Source organism: Loxodonta africana, chromosome 4 (assembly GCF_030014295.1).
Source record: "Loxodonta africana isolate mLoxAfr1 chromosome 4, mLoxAfr1.hap2, whole genome shotgun sequence".
Classification (NCBI taxonomy): domain Eukaryota; kingdom Metazoa; phylum Chordata; class Mammalia; order Proboscidea; family Elephantidae; genus Loxodonta; species Loxodonta africana.
The window spans coordinates 77,054,524-77,061,461 of NC_087345.1; the positions used below are offsets into that span (position 1 = coordinate 77,054,524).

At 45.1% G+C, this 6,938-nt stretch overlaps 1 pseudogene; it reads left to right on the plus strand.

Annotated features, from left to right (window-relative positions):
- The first annotated feature begins 2,914 nt into the window (after positions 1-2,914).
- LOC104847108 (proprotein convertase subtilisin/kexin type 5-like) lies at positions 2,915-5,849 on the plus strand (annotated as a pseudogene).
- Positions 5,850-6,938: the final 1,089 nt, after the last annotated feature.

The following is a 6,938-nucleotide window of genomic DNA, read 5'->3' on the forward strand; positions in this document are numbered from 1 at the left end:
TTGGCAGTTCAAATCCACTAGGTGCTTCCTGGAAACTCTATGGGTCAGTTCTACTCCGTCCTACAGTGCTGCTATGAGTCAGAATCTATTCGATGGCAATGGGCAACGGGCTTCTCAAATTATTAGAAATTTCTGCCACTATCCTCAATTTTTGCAGGCATTTTAGGTCTTGATTCTAAACATTACTGCCATTTCTGCATATACATATTAATAAATTTTAGTTGTTTTTAGAATTATGGAAGTCATATATGCTCACTACTGACAACCTGATATATGTACTTAAAATAATTTAGCATCAATGGTAATCCTACCACCAATAGAAAACCATTGTAAGTGTTTTGATGCATTTCCTTCCATTGTTTCTTCTCTGTTTGTAAATACATAAATTTCTATGTGTGAGTATGTGATATACATTAAGTTCTTGGCTTATTAATATCTGCTTGATTTTTTCACTGTTTGGATATATAACTACCTATGTATTTTCTTATTTGGCCATTTAAACTTTAAAGTAATTAAACTGTAAATATAACAAAAAATACTAATTTTCCCAGGATTGAACTATTAATGTAAAAGGAATAGTTCTAGAAAACATCTCCCAAAAATTGCCTTCCATTCAGCAGATCAGAGAGAACTGGCTGTTGTATGGATTACTTTAGGAGAACAGAGCCTGGGAAGCTAGAGTCTACCAAAGAGAGGTAACCTTACTCTAGTAGAAAGGAGGATGCATTTAGGTGGTATGGAGGCATGGCATTGAATCACACTGAGTCATGACTCCTATTGACAAACTTATTCTCCTTTTCATGTCTTTTTATTTCTGATTTTGTCAAGAAAAAAACCATTTTGGTTTTTTTCTAACATATTATTAACACCTGTCTAAAAAAAAAGAAAGACAACAATCCATTGTTGTCAAGTTGATTCCAACTTACGGCAACCCCATATCCTTCAGAGTAGAGCTGCAGTCCATAGGCTTGTCATTGGCTGTAAAGTTACAGATGTAGATTACCAAGCTTTTCTTTTGTGGTACTGCTAGATGGATTCAAACTGCCAACCTTTTGGTTAGCAGTCAAACACAAATTATTTGTGCCCCTGCAGGGAAGTCTAACACCTCACTAAAACACTAACTAATCCCGGTTTTCAACAATGAGAAAGTGGACTTTGGCCTGAGGTTGTGTCAGACAATAGTGTTCAGATAAATTCTATTAACACTACTTAGTTTTTGTTTTGCTTTTTTTTAATGTTATCTTCTAGTTAAGAAAGATGAACCAGTTTTCTGTGTACAATAGTGATGTGATATTCTCTAATATTAACTTAAGTAAAAACAAACATATTTTATGTGTAAAAAAAATGTGAATAGATAAATAGAACTGTCTTGTGGCAGACACTATAAACTGAGTACTCCAAAGACATCCAAAATAAACAAACAAACCCATTGCCATCAAGTTGATTCAGACTCATAGAGACCCTATATAGGACAGAGTAGAACTGCCCCATAGGGTTTCCAAGAAGCGGCTAGTGGATTCGAACTGCCTGCCTTTTGGTTAGCAGCTAAGCTCTTAACCACTGTGCCATCAGGGCTCTGCAAAGACATCCACACCCCCCCATTTTCTCTTGCTTTCTGGATTAGTTACCTATTTCTGTGTAACAAATATTATAAACGTAGAAGATTAAAACAATGCCCCTTTATTACCTCACAATTCTGTGAGTAAGAACTTGGAAGAACTGTAATTTCTCTGTTCTGCATCTCATAAGGCCACAACCAAGGTATTGGCTGGTATAACTTCTTACCTAAAGGTTCTTGGAGAGAATCTGCTTCCAGATTCATTCAAGCTGTCAGCAGAATTCATTTCCATGCAGCTGTAGAAGTGAGCTCCACTTTCAATTGCTGGCTATTGACCAGAAACCATTCTCAGCTTCCAGAAGCCACCCACATTCCCTGGCTCAGTTTCCTCCTTACTTTTGGACAAGACAAATTAATGTTCTACTTTTTTAACTCACACTTTATACGCTTTTTGTTACTTGCAGGGGAAAATAATCTTAATGCAATATTCTAATTATGTATAGCAAAAGTCATGGATGTTACATGATTGCACAAATTCTGAAACAAAAACTTTAAACTTTGTACAAGTTACCTCCATATTAGCATAAATCCACTTTACAATAGCAGTAGTACAGGTAAGATGCAGACACATCATAAGAAAATTTTGATTGAGAAATAATAGTGAGACAGAGAGAGAATTCAACTATCCAAGTACAGATGCCATTGTTTGCTGATGAGGAGAGGGTGGTTTCATGGAATAGAGAGAGACCAAGCGGTTATAACAAGTGTTGAAAGGTGGTGGGACAAAATAACCCATTCCACAAATGGCTAAGTATGTTAATAGTTAAAACCTTAGCTTCTTCTTAGGGCATATTTGGTGAAGTATCATTTTACCTCAAGATAAAAGGTTATTAGATATTTACAGAAAAATATAATGGTAGTGATGGCTAGAAATTCAGCTAGTCTCATAGATCTAAAGAATCCTGTATTTCTCTTTATGTTGCTCAGGACTTTCTGTGTCTGCATGGCTTCTCATCTAGTCTCCATTGGCTTCTCTGCAAAGTAAAATCTATTACAAGCCTTTTAATTTGTTTCCCTTCGTGACTTGGATATGACGGCTTTGGGTTTCGATGGTGTCCATTACAACCCCAACTCTGCATAAACCTACAGTATCAAATTCTAGTACCTTCTGCGGAGCAACGGGTTTCTTTATGCGGCCTTTCTAGCCCTGGGTTTGTAATTCTTCAAAAATAATTGGTCGAACTTACAGCCAACATGGCACCATAGACAGAAGCACCACATCATGCCTCCATAGCAAAGACCCAAAAAACTAACCAAAACAGAGACAAACATCATTCCTGGAACCCAAAGTGTCAAATGAGGAGATTAAGAACTCAGCTAAACACCGAATGGAATAAGAAACTGACAGAGGACTGGGAGAGAAAAGAGATATTTGCCGAGGTTCCTTTTCAGCTAACACAGCACGGATCCACCATCTTGGATTCCAGTCGGAGACTGGTTGAGGGGAACAGGGGAAAGCAGGTTTACGGAGCTCTCAGCAGGAGACGGAGCACCCAGTAACCAGAGATATACACACGCTGTCCCACCCCCTATCCTCTTCCTGCTGCTCCACCTCCAAGCTTCCTGGCTGGCTGAGGTGGTTGGGCCTGCTGGGAAGTGTAACACCTGCGCCGCTTGGATTTGCCCCACCCCCATCGCTGATCAGTAAACACAGAGTACAGGAAACCACTTCAGGAAGTACCCAGAAGGAGACGGCACTCAGTTTAAACACCGCTATTATAGAACCTGTCCTGAAAAAAAAAAACTTACAGTGAAGAATTTGAACGCAAAGAGAGCAGTCCCAATTGTGGCAACTATGACCAAAATGAGTGCTTCTGGTGTGAAGAGGCCTTCTTCCTCTTGGGCAGCCATTGTGTGAAGAATTGTGGCCCTGGCTTCTGTAGCGATCCAGAAATGGGAGAATGTGAGCCCTGCTTCAGAGCCCGCAAAACCTGCATGTGCCTTGGCTAGGACGAATGCAGGAGTTGCCAAGAAAGACTGCAGCTGCTGCACGGGAAATGTGTCCATCCTGCCCAGACCCAAGTAGAAGGCAAATTCTGGAATGAACCTGTCCCACAGCAAGCCCATCTTTGGTGAAGAACCTGCTGCAAGAACGACAAAGGTGGAAAGTTCAAATCAAAAGAGACATCTTGACAAAACACCAGACTTGTCATTCTTCTTGTAAAACCTGTAATGGGTCTGCAGCTCTGTGTACTTTGTGTCCAAAAGGTGTGTACCTGTTGGCTCAGGCCTCTGACTCCTTCTGCCCCCAAGGCACATGGCTCTCAGCAAGGAGTGGCAGCTGTGAGAACTGTACGGAGCTCTGTGTCTCTTGCTCCGAAGCCAATCTTTGCAAAGAGTTCGGGACTTAGCCTGAGCATCCTCTCTTCCTCCATGATGGCCGGTGCTACTCCAAGTGCCCCGAGGGCTTTTATGCAGAAGCAGGTCTCTGTGAATGCTGCAGCTCAGTCTGTGTGAAGGAAAAGTCACCCACTGCTTTTCTTGTGAAGATTTCATGCTGGAGCAGAGGGGTGTGAAGCCTGCTCTCAGAGACACGTGCCTGTGGAGGGCGTGTGCAGGCGGTGCCCAGAGATGTGCCAGGACTACATCCACAAGGAGACGTGCAAAGAGTGCATGACAGGCTTCTTCCTGTACAGTGACATGTGCTACCAGTCCTGTCCCCGAGGCTTCTATGAAGACTCCAGCCAGTGTGTCCCCTGCCATGAAGACTGCCTGTAGTGCCGTGGCCCTGATGAGGATGACTGTGACCTCTGCACCAACACATCCTTGGTCATGCATGATGGGCAATGTTTGGACAAGTGTCCAGCAGGAACTTACTTTGAAAGAGAAACTAACCATTGCAAAGATAGCCATAAGACAAGCCAGTCCTGCACATCACTGGGGACCTGCACAACCTGCCAAGAAGGCTGAGGAAGAACAGCCATGGGTGCCCTGTGGCTTACAAGGAGTGCACCCACGTGGAGTAGTGGGATGAGGAGGCTTACGGGTACAAGCCCTGTCACACCAAGTGTCTCAGCTGGTGCCCACCGAGGGCCAGTGTTACACCTGCCCAAGGGACAGCCTTCTTCTCAACATGACCTGTGTGGAGGACCGTGCTGAGGGCTACTGTGCCGATGAGGAGAGCCACCGGTGTGCCCCTGCCACAGCTCTTGCAGGACATGTGAGGGAAGGCACAGCATGCAGTGCCAGTCCTGCCCACCCGGCTGGTTCCAGCTGGGGAAGGAATGCCTGCCCCAGTCCAGGGAAGGGTATTATGCGGGAAACTCCACTGGCCAGTGTGAGAGATGCAATAAGAGCTGCAAGGCATACTGGGGCCCGCAGCCTGTAGACTGTCCTGCTATACCTTTTTCTTTCTGCTCCGCTCCAAAGGAGACTGTTACTGCACCTGCCCAGAGCGTTGCCATGCAGACCAGAGCACACAGGCCTGCGAGAGATGCCATACGACGTGCAATAAATGCAGAGGAAAAGGAGCATAGATTTGCTTGTCCTGTGTGTGGAGTTACCACCTCGCGAAAGGAATCTGCACTTTGGACTGTTTTACAGGGAAGTACAGGGTGGGAGAGGGAGGTAAATTTAACTGTGAAAACTGCCACGATAGTTGTGTGGAATGCAGGGGCCCTGGAGCTAAGAACTGCACCATGTGCCCCGCCAACCTGTTACTACACATGGATGACAGCCACTGCCGCCACTGCCTCCACTGCTGTACTGCCTCTAATCCCATCAACATTCAAGAGTACTGTGACTGCCAGGACACCATCCAGCAGCGCATTCTTCGAACAAGTGAGATCGAGCCTATAGCTGAGCGCCCCAACACAGCTCTGCTTTTTCATCTCCTTCATCATGCTGGTGCTTCTGCTCAGGGCAGCGGTGCTTGTCTGGAGGAAATCGCCGAGCCGAGCCCAGCCAACAAAAAAAGGCTGGGTATGAAAGGGTGGCTGACCCGAACGACGCTTCTCTTCCTGTGAGGGCCACCATCGTCAAAGCACCAGCTTTGAAGAGAAATCAGGTGATTGAGTACAGGAACCAGGACTACGATGACGATGGCAGGGATGACATCGCCCAGATGGGCCAAGATAGCATCCTCTACCGGAAATTTAAATACGGGCTGCTGGATGGTGATGATGAAGATGACCTGGAATACCACGATGAGAGCTATTCCTATAAGTAAACAAAGGCCACCCCACCCCATCCCATTCCACTCACAGGCATGTGTGTGAGCATTACTGTATGTGTTTTTATCCACACACACAGTGCCCACGTGTGAGAGTTCATATCTGAGTTCCTAATCACGAGCCCGAACAGTGTATGTTAAAAAAAAGAAGAAAAAGATTGGTTGAGTAGCAATCTTGCAAGCGATTGGTTGGTTTACTATCCCTGTAAGTGTTTGTAAGTGATTGGTCGGTTTATGACCCACGGTAGAGTTGACCTTTGCTGGGATTGGCTGGGGGGCCCTGCCCAATCTAACCTTTACCATAATTGGTTAGGGAGTCCACCTTGTAATTAACTAGGAGTGGGTGGGCTAGCCTGTAAAAGCCCTAGAACGCAGAGGTTCAGATGGGGCTTCCTGATTGGCAGGAGCGGGGGGGTAGCGGGGGGGGGGAGGGGAGGTGGGGGAAGCACATCTGTTTGGGCAAAAGGCCCGGCCCTGCAACTCTTCCAGACCAAGTAGACATGTGGTGGCAGTGGAGACGAGGCAGCAGTGGCAACAGTATCAGAAGCAGAGACAGAAAGCAGACCCAGAGGTGGCAGCAGAGCGTAAAGACTGAACCCCAGCCAAGAGCTGAGAGGAGCGACCAATAGCAAAACTTAAAAAGTGACATCATTAAGTTTCCTGTTTGAAAGTTTCCTGATGGATGAGAATAAATATTGGTTTGGGGAAGGGTCCAACAGGTCCGTTTTCAGATGTAAGCAGGTCTTCTTTTAGATACTGAGGCCCCATGCTGGGACCCCTCCCCAACCTTGCCCTTTGCATATCTTCCTTTCTGGTTATATCCTTTGTTTATATCCTCTGTGATTAAAGTTGTTACTGCAGTTATGTTGTTTGCATGAGTTCTCTGTGACTAGTCCAATGAATTATTGAAGCCAATAGACAAAGAGTGCCATGGGGGGAATGGTGGAGAACCTGGAGAGCAACGGGCTATAGTTGACCTCCACCTCATAGGAACCAGCTTGGTGCTAATTCTTATGGTCACAGTTATCCTTTCAGCTGGTGTCTGAGTTCTTCTCTTATTCAAAACCAAAACCAAACCAAATCCATTGCAGTTGAGTCGATTATGACTCATACTGACCCAATCGGACAGAGTAGAACTGCCCCATAGGG